The sequence below is a fragment of the Narcine bancroftii genome, chromosome 14 (genome assembly GCF_036971445.1).
Source record: "Narcine bancroftii isolate sNarBan1 chromosome 14, sNarBan1.hap1, whole genome shotgun sequence".
NCBI classification, from domain to species: domain Eukaryota; kingdom Metazoa; phylum Chordata; class Chondrichthyes; order Torpediniformes; family Narcinidae; genus Narcine; species Narcine bancroftii.
The window spans coordinates 38,061,689-38,078,556 of record NC_091482.1 but is presented as its reverse complement, the minus strand read 5'-3'; positions in this window follow the sequence as shown (position 1 = coordinate 38,078,556).

Sequence of the window (16,868 nt, the reverse complement as noted above, 5' to 3'; positions counted from 1 at the left end):
CCCTCTCTCCCACCATCTCACCCCATCTCCTGAACTCACCCCTCCCCATCTCTCCTCATCACTTTGTCCTTGTTCCCTCTCTCCTCCTCTCACCTCTCTACCCAATCCCTTTCCCACTGTCCCCTCCCCTTTATCCCCCTACTACCCATCTACCTCTCCCCCTCCCTTTCCCTCATCTCTCCCTGTCTCTCCCACATCTCCCCAATCTCTCCAGCTCTCTCCTTATCTTCCCCATCTCCCCCTTCTCCCTCCCGCTCCCTTTCACCCCCTCTCTATCCCCCTCCTTCTCCAACCCCTCCCTCTCTCCCTCTCCCCTTCTCTGCCCCCTCATCTCCACCCACCTTTCCCTTTCTTCCCCCTTTCTCTCCCACCCTCTCTCTACCCCTCTCCACTTCTCTTCCCTCCCTCCTATCTCCTCCACCACTCTTCCCCAACTCCCTCTCTCTCTCCCCACTTTCTCTCCTCCTCTCTGCCCTTCTGTCCCACCATCTCCTCCCTTTCTCCCAATTCTCTCCCTCTCCATCCAACCTCTTTCCCACCTCTGCCCCTCTTCCCTCAATCCTCCCATCAATCCCCCTCTCCCCATGATCCTCCCTTAATCTCCCCCTCGATCCCCCATCCTCCTCTCTCCACTCTCCCCCAATCTCACCCACATCTCCCTCTCTCTCCCCCTCTTTGTCTCCCCTATCCTTTATCTCCCCCTCTCTCACTCTCTCCCCTTCACACTCCTCCATTCTTGACCTCTTTCTCTTCTCTCCCCTCTCTCCCCATCTACTTACCCCCTCTCTCCACTCTTTCTCTCCCTCCACTATCCTCCTCTCTTTCCCCTCTCCTTTCATCCCACATCTCTCCCCTCCTCTCTCCCCTACATCCCCCTACCTACCCTCCCTTTCTCCTTTCCCTGCTCTTTCCTCCTCTCCTCCCTTTCTCCCCTCTCCTCCTCTCACCCTCTCTCCCCTACCTCTACCCCTCCCTTTTCCCTCTCTCCCATCTCTCCCCATCTACCCTATATCTCCCATTATCTCTCCTTTATCTCTCCTTGCCCATCTCCCCTTTATCACACCCCATCTCCCCTACCTCTCCTATCTTCCCCTATCTCCCCATATACCCCCTTTCCCTATCACCCCAATCTCCCCCTCCCTCTTTATCCTCTCTCCCCCTCACTGCCTCTCCCCATCTCTTCCACCTTTCCCCCTCCCTAGCCCCTCCTCCCCTCTCTTTCACCCTCTCTCCCCCCCATCTAACCCCCACTCTCTTCCTGAATCTCCCAACTCTCTCTCCCCTCTCTGTCCCACTTTCTCCCTCCTCCCTTCCCCTCCCTCCCTCCTACTCTCTCCTCCCTCCCACTCTCTCTCTATCCTCTCTCCCAATTCTGTCCCTTGCTCTCCCCTTCGATCTTCCCCTTGATCCCCTCCTTGAAACCCCCTCTGGCCTGATCCCCATCTCCCTCTCTCCCCTTCTCTTCCCTATCTCACCCACCTCTCCCCATCTCCCCTCTCTCCCCCTCGCTCCATCTCTCCCCCTCACTCCTCTCTCTCCCCTTCACCCACTCTCTTCCCCTCACTCTTCCCCTCTCTCTCCCCCTCCCTGATCTCCCATCTCTTCCTCCACCTTCCCTCCATCCTCCCTCCTGCTCCCCCTCTCTCCCCCACACTCCCCCTCTACTTACCCCTCTCTCCGCATCTCCTCTCTACCACCCTTCTTCCCACCATACCTCGTCTCTCAACTCCCATCCTCTCCACCCTATCTCCCCTTCCCTCCCCCTCTCTCCCCTCATTACCCCTCTCCCCCTCTCTGCCCTTCCTCCCCCTCTTCCCACCTCACTCTCATCTCTCTCTCTCCAATCTCCCTCCATCATCACACCCCCATCACTCCCATCACTCTCTCTCTCACTTCACTTCCTCCTCTCTCCTCACTCCTCCCTCTCTCTCCCTCTACCTCCCCATCTCCCCCTATCCCCCCTCTCCACCTCATCTCTCCCTTATTTTTCCCTCTCCCCCTCTCTCCCTTCTCAAACACCTCTCTTCATCTCTCCCCCTCTCAACCCCTCTCTTGCCATCTCCCCCTCTCTTGCCCTCTCTCTATTCCCACTACTCTTCCAATCTCTCCCCCCCACTCTCTCTCCCCCGTCTGTCTCCCCCATTCCCATCATTCCCACCTCTCTCCCCCCTCTCTCCCCACACTTTCTCCCCCCATCTCTCTCCTCCTCTATCTCCCTCCTTCTCTAATCCCTCTCCCTCCTCACAGCCCAACTGAGAGGAAGGGGATCAGGGTTGGGACAGATCCTATTACTGGCTGTGGTCTTCACTCACTGCTGTGTGGGGACATAGTCTTCTTCACTGTGGGCTCCAAGTGCCTCCAGATATGGGAGAGTTAACGGGGCAGGAACCAGGGAGAGAGAGGATGAAATAGAGGAGGATAGTGAGATGGATAGAGGGGGAAATTGCCGGGAGAATGAGGGAGTAGAGTGGAGTAGAGAGGAGAAAGAGGGAGTAGAGTGGGGGCAAGAGTGAGGGGAAGAGGGGTGGTGAGAGAGGGGAGTGAGAAGGGAAAGAGAAGGGAGAGAGTAAGGGGTGGAGAAAGGGGGAAGAGGGAGGGGACAGGGAGAGTGAGAGAGGGGGAAGAGAGAAGTGGCATGGGGGAGAGATGGGGGAGAAAGAGAATGTAGGGTCCCACTGACCTGCCACAACACACAGACAGTATCGCAAGGTGTTTTCACACCTTGCCATATCACTCGTTCTTTCTGTTTTCTGACTAGGGAGTCAGTCTGTCTGAATAATCTCCACTCCCCTCTGCTCACCTTATTTCCCCTTCCCTCCTGTTCCCTGCTCTCCCCTCCCCTCTCCTGTCTTTCCCTTTACTGCACCCACAGCCACCTTGCCCCAGGGATAATGTGACTGGTAGTTTTAACCTGTGACCGAATGTTAACTGGCACAGCTTGTCTCTCAGTGGGTCTGTCTCCCCACTTCTATTTCCTCCTCTACTCTCTCTTCCACCCCTCCCCCCGCACTAACCCCCTCCCTCCCTCCCCTCTCTTCCCCCCTCTTTCCCCATATCTCTCCCCATCCACCTCTCATCCCTCCTCACCCTCACACCCTCTCCCCTCTCCCCTCTCTCTTCCTCTTCTCTCCCTCCTCTCCCATCTTTCTCCCTCGCCCTGCCCCTCCCTCCCTGATTTCTCTCCCCTTCCCCTCTCCCCCTCTCTCCCCACTCTGCCTCTTCTCCCCCTGCCCCTCTCTATCCCCTATCTCCCTCCCTCTCCCCTCTTTATCTCCCCTTCCCCGTCTTTCCCTCCTCTCTCCCCATATCGCTCCTCCCTTTCCCCCCTCTCCCCATCTTTCTCCCCTCTCTCTGCCCCTCTCCTCTCTACACTATTTCTCTTTCCCCACTCTCACTCCTCTCTCCCCTCTTCCCCTCCTCCTCCAGCTCTATTCCCTCCTTTCCTCTCCTCTCTCCCCCTTTCTACCCCTCTCTCCAATGCTTCTCTCCTCCCCATTTCTCACCTCCCCTCTAACCTACTCTCCATCTCTCTCTTCGCCCTCTCCTCTCTCCCCTACCCCCTCTCTGTCCCCTCAATCCCACCTTTCTCCTTCCTCTTGTACCTCCCCTCCTCGCCATCTCTCCCCTCCCTCTATCTGCCCCCTCTCTCACCCTCTCTCCTTGTTTCTTCCTGACTCTCCGCTTTCTCCCCCTCTCTCACTCTTTCCTCCTCTTCACCCTCTTCCCCTTTATCCTCCTCCCTACCCTTCCCTCCCTACCCTTCCCTCCCTCCCCCTCCTGCACTCTCCCTCCCCCTTTTCCCCTCTCCCCCACTTTCCCCCTTCTCCTCTCCACTTTCCATCCTCCTGCTCTCTCCCTCCATCCTTCTCCACCCCTCTCTCCCTCATTTCTTCCCCCTCTATCCCCATATCCCTCTTTCCCTCTCTCCCCTCTCTCCCCCTCTTCCCCCTTTCTCCCCCTCTCTCGCTCTCTCTCTCTCCCCTTTCTATATCCATCACTATTTCCCTCTCTCCCTCCCATTTCTCTTCTCCCTCTCTCCTCCCTCTCTCTCCCCTTCTATTCCTGCCTCTGTCTCCCTCTCTCTATCTACAATCTCCCCCACTCTTTCCCCATCTTTCCCTCTCTCTCTCCATACCCCCCTTTCCCTCTGACCTCCTCTCTCCTCCCCCTCTCTCCATCCTCTCTCTTTCCCCCTCTCCCCTTCTATATCCATCACTATTACCCTTTCCCTCCTCTTCCACTCTCTCTCCCTAATCTCTTCACCCTCTCCCCATATCTCTCTCCTCTCTGCTTCTCCCCCTCTTTCCCCTTCTCTCCTCCCCTCCACCTCTCTCCCCTTTCTTTCCCTCCCTCTCTCCTCCCCCAATCTCTGCCCCTCTCTCTCCCACCTCTCTTGGCCCCCTCCTCTCTCTGCCTCTCTCCCCCAATCCCAAACACTCCCTCTGCTCTCCACCCTACTCTCTCCTCACTCACTCCCCCTCTTTTCTCCCCTGCTCCCTACCCTCCTCTCACCTCTCCCCCTCTCTCACTCTTTCACTCTCTTTTCTCCTCCCCTCCTCCCTCTCCCTCTCTCCCTTCTCTCCCCTTCTCATTCCCCCTCCATCTCTCCTCTCTCTTTCTCTCCCGCACTCTCCACCCCCTCTCCATATCTACTCTCCCCCTCTCAACCCCCTGTCCCCGATCACTCCCCTCCTCTCTCCCCCTCTCTCCCCATATCTCCTCTTTGCACCCTCTTTTTCCCCTCTCTATCCCCCTCACTATCTCCCTCTCTTCCCCCTCTCCCTACTCTCTCCTCCTCTTTCCCATCTTTCCCCTTCCCATATTGTTTCCCTCCTTATCACCTCTCCCCTCCTCTCTCTAGCTCCCTTCTCTCTCCCCCCTCCAATCTCTCTCTCCCCCTCACTCCAACCTCGCTCTGCTCCATCTCACCTCTCTCTCTCTCCCCTTCCCCTCTCTCCCTCCTCTCCAGCCTCACTTCCCATCCTCTCTTCCCCATCCCAGCCCCTCTTCCTCTCTCTTTCCCCCCTCTCTCGACACCACTCACACCTTCTCTCCCTCCTCTCACCCCTCTTTCCCCCCCCTTTCTCTCTCTCCTTCCCATCCCCTCCATCTACATCTCCCTCTACTTCTCTCAGACTCTCCTAGAGGGAGGGGATCAGGTTTGGAAGCCTATGGTCTTCACTCACTGCTGTGTGGGGACACAGTCATCTTCACCTTGGGTTCCAAGTGCCTGTGGATGGAGAGGGGACAGTCAACTAGGCAAGAACTGGGGAGAGAGAGTAGGAGAAGGGGGGGGGGGTGTGGAGAGAGAGAAAAAGAGAGATGAGAGACGAGGGAGAGAGAGGGGGAGAGAAAATGTAGAGAGAGGGGGAGGGAGTGGGGAGAGAGATAGGAGAGAAGGCAAGAGAGAGGGGGAGGGAGTGGGGGAGAGAGATTGGAGGGGAAGAGAGAAGGGGCTAAAGAGGATGGAGATAAAGTGGGGAGAGAGGAAGGAGTGAGAGGGTGCATAGAGAGGGGAAGGATGGGCATGGGAGTGGGGAAGGAGATGATGAGAGGGGGAGATTAGGAATAGGGAGAAAGGGGAAGAAAGGTGGTGAGAGGGGGAGGGAGGGGAGAGAAAGAGGAAGAAAGGGTGGAGAGAAGGGGAGAGGGGAGGAAGCAAAAAAGGAGGGAGAGAGTGGGGGGGAGAGGATTGATTGAAGGAAAGAGGTGGTGAGAGTGAGAGAGGAGAAAGGAGGAGAGAAGGGAGGGGCAGAGAGGGGACAGCAAGAGGGAGAGGGAGAGAGGAAGAGAAAGGGAGTGGAGAGTGAGGAGAGATGGGGTTTCGAGATAGTGGTAAGAAAGGTGGGAGAGAGAAAGGAAGAGAGGAGGGGGGAGTGAGAGGGGAATGAGAGGGGGTGAGAGAGCTGAGGGTCATAGATGGGGCGGTGAGAAAGGTGGAAGAAAGGTGATGAGGGATCCCACTGACCTGGCACAACACACACAGACAGTATCGCAGGGCGTTTTCACACCTTGCCATGTCTCTCGTTCCCTCTGTTGTCTGACCAGGGAGTCCCTCTGTCTGAATAATCCCCCCTCCCCTCCCCTCTCCTTACTTCCACTCCCCTCCTGTTCCCTGCCCTCCCCTTCCCTCCCCTTTACTGCACCCACAGTCACCTTGCCCCAGGGATGATGTGTCCGGTAGTTTTCACCTGTGACTGAAAATTACTGCCAAAGCTTGTCTCTCAGTGGGTCTCTCCCCCCCTCCTCTTTGCCCTCTCTTTGCCCTCTCTCTCTCTCTCTCTCCCCTAACTGCCCCTCTCTCTGCTCTCTGCACATTCTCCCCCCCTCTCTCTGCCCCCTCCCCTCCCCTTTCCTTGTTCTCTCTCCCAACTCTCTCCCTTCTCTCCCAACTCTCCCCCTCCCTACCTCCCCTCTCTCTCCCCTCTCCACCTTTCCCTCCCCTCTCCTCACTTTCAATCCTCTCCCCTTCTCACACTATTTCTCTCCCCTCTCTTTCCCTGTCCCCTTTTTCCCCATCTTTCTCTCTTCCCTCCTCTCTCTCTTCCCCCTCCCCCTCTATCTTTTCCTTCTCTCTCCTCTCCTTTCTCTCCCTCTCTCACACCTCCTTTCACTTTCTTTCACCCCACCTACTCTCTTCTCTCTATCCCCCTTGTTCTCTTTCTCTCAATCTCACTGCTGCCCCTCTCTCTTTCCTTTCTCTCTCTCTGTCCCCTTCTCTCAGTCTTCCCCCCCCCTCTCTCTCTCCCAGGGATCTGTTATTCACCTGGATCAGATCCCAGACGATGACCCACTCCTGGGGATCTCGATATCCAGGGCCACAGTGAGATTCGGTTCAGCCTTAGACTTTGCATAGTGGATAATATTGAAGAGTCTACATAGGTTATTGGCTGACTGGTATTTCAGAATAAAGCCTCTCTTGTCTGGGTTCATTAATTTTGGCAAGTATTGGCCAAGTCCGTTAGCCAAGGCTTTCAAAATCAATTTGCAATCTGAGTTTAGTAATGAAATGAGTCTAGATAAGGAGCATCTTCAGTGGGTCCCAGTTCTTCTTATGAATCATGCTAATTATGGCAGTAGAGAATGATTCAGGAAGAGTTTGGGGTTTAGATGATTTATTGGACTGTAGCTCAAGGCTTTTTCAATTTCTTTTGAAGTAAAGGTAAGGTCCAAATTTGCTTGATTTTCTTGGTTTTTGGAAACATGGACGAAACCCCCATGAATTTCGACATGATAGGTAATAGAACAGTGGAATGGAAAGGTGTTAAAACTGTGCAAACCAGAAGTACAGGCCATGAAAGGACCAGGTTTACCGTGGTGTTACCATGCATGGTCGACAGGACAAAAACAACTTCAAACAGGACAAACACATCTTCAAGCACAAAATTAAACAGAAAATGAAATTCCCTGCATGTATTTTTGTACATTTTCATGAAAAAGAATGGATGGATGAAAATGGTGTAAAATTATGGATAGACAATGTGTGGAACAGACAGTTTACAAAAAGAACGGAGTTTGTTGGTCTAGGATAGGTTTTGTAGCCACTTAACTGAGAACAGTAAAAGTAGATTAGCACACATAATACTTACCTGGTGGTTATCCTGGGTGGTTTGACGACTATATTGCAATCTCTCGATGTCTGCTTGAGCAAGTCATTTAAAGACCACGTGTGTGAGGAATGGAATACATGGATGTCGAGTGCAGAAAAGTTGTTTACAAAAGGTGGGGCAATGCATGCTGTATCACTTGATGGGCTGTGTAACTTCATGCTCAAGGCATGGGATAAAGTTAGAGACTGTGATAAAAATCATTTAAAAAGTGTGGTATCTCTTGTGCAATTGATAGCACAGAAGATTATTTATTGTGGGACACTGATGATGAAGCTGAAACTGCCTCATCAGCTGCAGACTGGGACCCATATGATGACTGTTTCAACAGTGAGAGTATAGATGCGCTTGCCACCATCTTTGTCTCAGACGATGATGGTGAGAGTGATTTTGATGGATGCTAAATATGTTATTGTTTTCAGACAATGATATCAATTTTGAAAGGTCCTAATTGTGTTGTTGTTTTCAATGAAAATCTCAATGAAAATTTGTCACAATCAGGGATTTTTTTTTTGTTTTTCAAGAGTTGACTTATACGCCGAATCAGTGATTTGATTTTGAGCTGAAGTTAAGAGATTTTTTTGCAGTATCAGGACTTAACATATGACAAAATATATGGTATTGGGAGCAGAGGGACAACTTTATCTGGTCTCTAATGAATTTGCAAAATTCTAGTTTTTGGAGTAGGGTAGGGTTCAGACATCATCTGTATGAGTTTGTTGATTTTTCTGGCATCAAAATAAAGAGAGTCAAATGTGAGTGATCCAACAAGGTATTCAGATTCTAATGTTCTGTGCTGAGAACCAAATTAGTCATTCTTAGTATGGGAGTCATGGGGTGGGGAATAAAAGAAGTTGTTCGGCCCTGGTTTGATGGTGTGTTTGCCTTCACAGATCTGTCAAATTTAAATCTTTCATAAAAGCCAAAGCAGTTTTGGCCACATTTATTTTGGATACTGTTTGCATTGATTTGCGTTGATAGGATCCAAACAAAAATTGAAGTCAATGTCTAATTTTTCATCCTCCTGACACCTAAAGGAAGATATCTTGATAAAGGATTCATCATTATAGTTCGGTGAGTATGGATTTAAAAATGTCCAGGTCTCTGAGTAAAGCTGACAATTAACTAATACATATTGGCCTGACAGGTCAATGATAATTTCTCCATTCATTACTGGCATGTTTTTGTTCATCAGGATGGCTACCCCCCGACTTTGGAATTAAAAGATGATGATATTACATGTCCTACCTACTCTATGTTCCTATATAGTAAGGTGGGTTTCTTGTATAAAGGCAATATCAGTTTTCATTTTTTTTTCTGGTGTGCCAAGTCTCATTTCCTTTTAACCGATCCATTCAGCCCATTCACATTAAAGCTGACAAATTTCACTACTTCATTCATAATGATCACATATATACCGAAGTGTTATGACCTCCTGTAAAATCTCCCTAAAAGTAAAAAATGTGTCTCCTGTGACAAAGTAGCAAATGATTGGATAAGGCACTGACAAGGTTGTCAAATTTAAAAATAAGACTAAGAATAAAGATAAATATAAAAAGCCCTCCCTCACCCAACCTCTGAACATTCAGCATTACCTTCTCCATTAGGTTGGGATGTACATCCTGCATTCACTAAGTACAGCATATCTAACTAACTCTTCAACATTTTGCCTCGCCCAGGGCTACTATCAAAAAACTATAAACTATTATATAAGATTATTCAATTTTGAATACAACATTGTTTTTTTAAAAAAACACTCTACTCAGAAAAATTTATTGTGAAAATCACTTGCCATAAATAACTAGTCAGTTTAAGTTGGATTAGATTGGTACTCGTCCACCCACTGTAGGTGGAAAAACTGTCTACAATTTAAGGTACATATCCACGGCAGTTCATGAGGACCGTGATTACCTATCCAACTCACCTCTACCTGCCCTTGCTCACCATTTTATTTTCCTCCTGGCCAATTACACATTGCTTCCCCAGGTGCCTTAGAGAATCTCTTCCTTCCATCAGGGAGTATTACCCTCAGCATTGCTGGGTCAAACAAATGGGATATTTTTAGTCCGGAGCGCCTTCTTCACTTGGTCAAACTCCCTCATTAGACCTGCACTTAGATTGGGAAAAATATCACGGCCTGTTGTCAGATGTAATGGGGTCCTTTTCCTCTCTCGTTGGCAGTGCATAAGATTTTATCCAGGTCCTGATACCTCAACAGATATATCAAGACATTTCTTGGTCTCTGGGCCGCAGATGTGCCAGGTTCAGAGACTCGATGGGCTCTTTCAATCACTATTGACTCACTAAAATCTTCTCATCCTAGAATGTCTGAGATACGGCCTTTAAAAAAAAATTATACAGGATACTTTCCCTCAGAGCCTTCTTTCAGGTTAATGATATGGACATTATTCAACCTGCTGTAATTTTCTAGCTGGTCCACTTTTCCCAGCAGAAAGTCATTTTTCTTCCTTAGCATCTCAAGGGAGGAGTCCATCTCTGTTAGCTGATCCTCTACCGTCCCGACACGCTCCTCTGTGGCAACCACTCGGATGGTCAACTGGTTGAACATGACTTTAAGTCCTGAGATGAACTGGATAATTTCCTTTTTGGTGTCTAATTCATTAGAGAGGGCTTCGTTACCTCTTTGACTCTCCTGAAGGAGGATGTGTAAATCCCCCTCCTTCAGTAGTTGCTCCCGAGCTGGCCCTGATCCAGGGATGGTTCTCTCTGCAGATTTCGAGGATTTTGCAGCCACCATTTTTGCTGACATCTTGTTTCTGAGATGGATTCCACCAACAAGGGTGAATTCTTGTCAGTGACTGTATTTCTTTGTTTAGTTCCTGTTTTCTTTTGCTCATGCTCTAGTTATATAGTTTAAAGGCGACTTTAAGTGTTTTTAATGGTTTTAAACTGCCATCATCTTGTCATTTTGCCAGTGTCCCATTGCTGGGACAAATTCCACTATTAAGACTGAATTCTCGTCAGTAACTGTATTTCTTTACTTGGTTCTTTGCTTCTTACTTTTGCTCTAGCTGTTCAGCTGGTTTAAAGGCATGAGCATTTTTTAATGGTGTTTAACTGAATTCTGAGGAGCCCCGGGGCTCACATCCTCTGAACTCTGCTGCATCACGTGATTACCTCATACATACTCTTAAGTAATCAACCATTAACCCTGTACTCAGCCTTCTGGTTTGTCCTTTCAAAATGCATCACTTCACACTTATCTGGATTGAAATCCATCTGCCACTTTTCTGCCCAACTCTGCATCCTGTCGATATCCTCTTGTAACCTTTGACAACCTTCAGCTCCATCCACAACTCCTCCAACCTTCGTATCTGTGGTGCGTTGTTGGTCAGAAGCAAACACACAAAGCCAAAAGACTGTACAACAGGCTTTATTTGACATAAAACTCCACAGAGCCAGTTACGAGAGTGTGCTGCTGTGAGCCCTGAGAGTGACTTCGAAGGGCCAGCTCAGGCTTATATCCCGGAGGGTGATTGACACCCGACTGGGTGGGGCTTGGTCTATTCAGATCGGCTGATTGACAGCTGGATAGGTGTTGTCACCATGCTCTCCTGCAGGTACAGAGGTTGACCCTGCAGTCTCTTCTCTTTGGCTTGGCTTCGCAGACGAAGATTTATGGAGGGGTAAATGTCCACGTCAGCTGCAGGCTCGTTTGTGGCTGACAAGTCCGATGCGGAACTGGCAGACACGGTTGCAGCGGTTGCAGGGGAAAATTTGTTGGTTGGGGTTGGGTGTTGGGTTTTTCCTCCTTTGTCTTTTGTCAGTGAGGTGAGCTCTGCGGTCTTCTTCAAAGGAGGTTGCTGCCCGCTGAATAATATCAGCCCACTGGCGGTGGTCAATGTGGCAGGCACCAAGAGATTTCTTTAGGCAGTCCTTGTACCTCTTCTTTGGTGCACCTCTGTCATGGTGACCAGTGGAGAGCTCGCCATATAACATGATCTTGGGAAGGCGATGGTCCTCCATTCTGGAGACGTGACCTACCCAGCGCAGTTGGATCTTCAGCAGCGTGGATTAGATGCTGTCGGCCTCTGCCATCTCGAGTACTTCGATGTTAGGGATGAAGTCGTTCCATTGAATGTTGAGGATGGAGCGGAGACAACGCTGGTGGAAGTGTTCTAGGAGCCGTAGGTGATGCCGGTAGAGGACCCATGATTCGGAGCCGAACAGGAGTATGGGTATGACAACGGCTCTGTATACGCTAATCTTTGTGAGGTTTTTCAGTTGGTTGTTTTCCAGACTCTTTTGTGTAGTCTTCCAAAGGCGCTATTTGCCTTGGCGAGTCTGTTGTCTATCTCGTTGTCAATCCTTGCATCCGATGAAATGGTGCAGCCGAGATAGGTAAACTACATCACCTTTGTTGACCTCACCAAAGCCTTCAACACCGTGAGCAGGAAAGGGCTTTGGCAAATACTAGAGCGCCTCGGATGCCCCCCAAAGTTCCTCAACATGGTTATCCAACTGCACGAAAACCAACAAGGTCGGGTCAGATACAGCAATGAGCTCTCTGAACCCTTCTCCATTAACAATGGTGTGAAGCAATGCTGCGTTCTCGCACCAACCCTCTTTTCAACCTTCTTCAGCATGATGCTGAACCAAGCCATGAAAGACCTCAACAATGAAGAAGCTGTTTACATCCGGTACCGCACGGATGGCAGTCTCTTCAATCTGAGGCGCCTGCAAGCTCACACCAAGACACAAGAGAAACTTGTCCGTGAACTACTCTTTGCAGACGATGCCGCTTTAGTTGCCCATTCAGAGCCAGCTCTTCAGCGCTTGACGTCCTGTTTTGCGGAAACTGCCAAAATGTTTGGCCTGGAAGTCAGCCTGAAGAAAACTGAGGTCCTCCATCAGCCAGCTCCCCACCATGACTACCAGCCCCCCCCACATCTCCATCGGGCACACAAAACTCAAAACCCTGCAGTAGGCCAGTGGTGTTTCACCACATTCACCCACTTCTTTAAATTGTTCTGGGGAGGGGGATGTTGCAGTAAAGACCCCCAAAACATATATACACAGTATTTACAGATTGAGACAGTCTGGTGGCCATTGGAGTCTCTGTGCCCTTGGTCACTGGTTGGTGAACTGGAGGCAGGGGCCGGAGCGGCTGGCATGGTGCAGCGCGGAGGAGTGGCCGGGGGACTGGGGTTAAGAGGTGTGTGTTGCATCGGATGGGTGGGGAGGGGGTGGGTTTATACCCCACAGTTGTAGTGGATTTTTGGTACCCAAGGAGGTCTTGAGTGCCCTGTAGCTGTCCAGGGTTAGGGGTATGCATCAGACTGGTGGGGTCTTGGGCTGGAGGATACTGTGCTGTTGTGGGTGCTCCTGCTGGTGCCAGGTCCCTGGTCGAGATGGTATCCTCCCCGCCGCTGCTGAACCTAACGTAGGCGTAGTTGTGGTTTGGTAGGAGGAACACCTGCTTGACCAGGGGTTCGGCCTTGTGTGCCCGCATGGGTTTACACTGGAGCACCAGTCTGGGGACACGACCCATGCTGGCAAAGACGTTCCCTTCGCCAATTTCCGGTGGAACGAAAACAGGCGTTTGTGAGGGGTCATGTTCGTAGCCATGCACAGGAGTGACCGAATGGCATGGAGCACCTTGGGCAGGGCGTCCTGCCAGTATTCTACAGACTACCCCTTTGACAAAAGCCAGGATGACTGCCTTTCTAGATCACCCTGTTCTTGCGTTCCACCTCTCGGGTTGTAACTAGTTGTGTGACAAGTCATGATGCCCCCTTGCTGTCAGGTACTGGCGCATTTCCTCACTCATGAAGCTAGACCTCCGGTTGCTGTGGATAAATGCGGGGTAGCCTAACATGGTGAAGATCTGTGTCAGTGCCTTGATGATGGTGACCGTGGAGATGACTGGGCAAGGGATAGCAAAAGGGAAGTGGGAATACACATCTATGACCTTGAAGAAATAGACATTCCAATTTGTGGAAGGCAGGGGCCTCTTGAAGTCCATGATGAGGTGCTTGAAGGGCCAAGAAAATTGTAGCCTGGGCCAGTGGGCCGACCTTGTCCAAAAAGCGTGGAACCCACAGGGAATAGTAAGAGAATAAGCCAAGGCACCTGCGGAGGGCTTTGAGCAAGGGGGGAGGGGCAGGTCCATTCACGGACGCATCCATTGTGGATCTGGTCCAATGACACCATGTGCCACGATGTACCCCAGGATGGTGGTGCTGAATGCGCACTTCTCTTTGTTGTAAGTGAGGTTCAGCTCCTTGGCCGTCCAGAGAAATTTCTCCAGGTTGGCATCATGGTCTTGCTGGTTGTGGCTGCAGACAGTGACATTATCCAAGCACAGGAAAGTTGCCTTTTGTGCTGGTCTACCATCCGATCCATCTTCTGCTGGAAGATGGAGACCCCATTCATGACCCAATGGAACTCGGAGGAACTGGTACAGATGCCCGTCTGCCTCGAAGGCAGTATACGGCTTGTCCCGCGGGTGGATGGGGAGTTGGTGACAGGCCGACTTCAGTTCATTTGTGGAGAAGACCCAGTAGCGGGCTATCTCGTTGACCATGTCAGCTATCCTCGGTAACGGGTAGGCGTCTAGCTGGGTGTACTGGTTGATGGTCTGGCTGTAATCCATGACCATCTTCGGTTTGCTTCCCCCTTTGACCACTCAGACTTGGGCTTTCCAAGGGCTATTGCAGGGCTCTTATGACACCTTCCGCCAGAAGCCGCCACACCTCCACCCTGATGAAGTCTCTGTCCACGGCGCAATGGTGTCTACTTCTGGCGGATATTGGCTTGCAGTTTGGTGTGAGGTGTGAGAAGAGGGGCAATGCTCAGGGTGGAGAAGCCGCAGGTTGGCCAGGGCTGGTTGGAAGGCATGCTGTGGAGAATGAGTGGAGGTAATGGCTCCCCGAAGGCAAGGGTGATGCTCTGCAGGTGGCATTGGAAGTCTAAGCCAGGAGGACTGGGGCACAGAGTTTGGGCATAACCAGGAGCCTGAACCCAGTGTATGCCTCCCCCCCCCCAAGTCAGATCGGCCGAGCAGCACCCGAGGGTATTGATAGTCCGGTCCTTGGTGGCAAAGGCGAAAGAGAAGGTGGTGGGGTGGATTTTTAGCTTTAGAGAGTGGGCCACGCCCAGGTGAATGAAACAGTCGGTGCTGCCACTGTTGATTTTTACGTTCATCATGGAGCGCCCGAGGTCATGGGGGATGTTCCTGGTAAGGATGGCGGCTGCTATGACCATCACGGGGTCCGAGTCATCATTCCCCGACGCTGGAGGTGAGGTGTGGTCGTCGGCATCCTCTGCAGGCATCATGAGAGGTGAGTGTCAACTGGAGGTGCTCTCCTTAGTTATGGGGTACGGTGTGCAGCAGTTAGTGATATCCAGAGGCATGGCAGCCTGGTCAGTGCCCATGTTGACCACGATGTTATCGCTGAAGGCCTGGGAGGGCCTTGGTGATGGCGGCACTCGCGCCTGTCTGGCCCAAGATGGCGGCACCACATGAGAGGGTGAGGCATAGCTGGCCTTCTTCCCCAGCTGTTGTCATTGCACCGGGGGAGTGACGTCACACCACTGGATGTCGGGAAGTGCGATGTCATCACAGCTGTCAGAAGTGACGTCATTCCGTAGAATGGAAGTGACATCGTTGTAGTCTTCAGCAGGCAGTGCTGGCGAGAGCTAGGGACAGTCCGGACGCATGGCACACATGCGGCGATCATTGCCGGCGAGACTGGAAGTTGGGCCACCAGGGTTGGGGAGGCTGGAAGTGGCTGCAGGGGCAATGGCATTGCCCAGCAATCGCACATGGCGGGAACTATGAGGAAGGAGTGAAGTAATAGAGGGCCACTGAGCTGCCGGCTGGCTTTGAGAGGCATACTTTGGCGAAGTGGCCTTTCTTGCCACATCTTGAACAATACTGGTTTTTGGCTTTGGCGCGATCGACGATCAGACCCACATCAGGACCCACACCACTTACATGTGCGCTGGGCGCCTGCAGCAGTGATGTTTTCTTCCCCAGCTTGATCTAGGGTCACAGCAGCCGAATGTGATGACCACACAGAGGCCTGAGGAAGCCTGGAGTCGAAGGCTTCGGTGTGTAGGGCAACTGCCTCCAGGGTTCGGACTACCTCCACTGTTTTGGCCAGGGAGTAGATATTGTCCTTCAACAGCTTCTGCCTGATGGCCCTCGAGCATAGCCCTCAGACATAGGCATCTCTGGTCAGCCTTTTATTTACCCCGGGTTCAGCCAGACAAGGTCAGGCCAACTCATACAGGGCTCCCAGGTAAGACTTGGCTGCTTCCCTGGGTAGTTGGGCTTAGATACTCAGGAGGTACCTTGTAAAGACCACATTCGTTGAAGGTTTATACATCTCCTCGAGGGTGTTCATCGCTTCTGAGTATCCGGTGCAGTCTTTGAGTGCCTGGAAGGCTCAGGAGTAAAAGGAGCCTCTTTCAATCAGAGTCCAGGATGTCATCGGCGTGAGCCTCAATGATCGCTTTGACCATGTGCTTGCAGATCTTGAAGCGTGTTTGTGCTTCCAGGTGGTCTGGCACCCAGGAGCTTTTTCATAGCAGCTTAAAGAATTTTTTTTTTGAAACTTTATTTAAAGATTTTATTACATGAATAAAACAAAGAAATTACATTTAAAGAAAAATAATAAAGTAATTATTGCAACACAACATTAATAACCTAACTTAAGTCAATCTAACCCCCCCATATATATGTCCACTAAAAAAAACTATATATATAAAAAACCCACCCTTCCCCCACAAAATAAAAAGTGAAGAATTAATAAAGTTAGTAATATTGTATATTAAAAAAAACTCACAAACAAAAGAAAATAACAAATAAAAATATTAATTAAAAAAAATTATCAAATCTAAAATATCACACATAAAACATATTTAAATCAAACTTAATTGCAAGTACTTAACAAATGGAGTCCACTTCAGCTTATAAAAAGACATCTTATCTTGAATTGAAAAAGATATCTTTTCCATAATTAAACAAGACTTCATCTCTAAATACCACCTATCTAAGGTTAATATATTTCTATCTTTCCAAGTAAGCGCTATACATTTCTTAGCCACTACTAAGGCTAAATAGATAAAATAAATCTGATAATCGTTTAAGCCTAAATCAATTAATGATTGCATATTCCCTAATAAAAATGTATCAGGATCTAATACAACATAGATATTATATAAACTATTAAATATAGATTGAATACCTTTCCAAAACTGTTGCAATCGATCACAAAACCAAACTGTATGTAA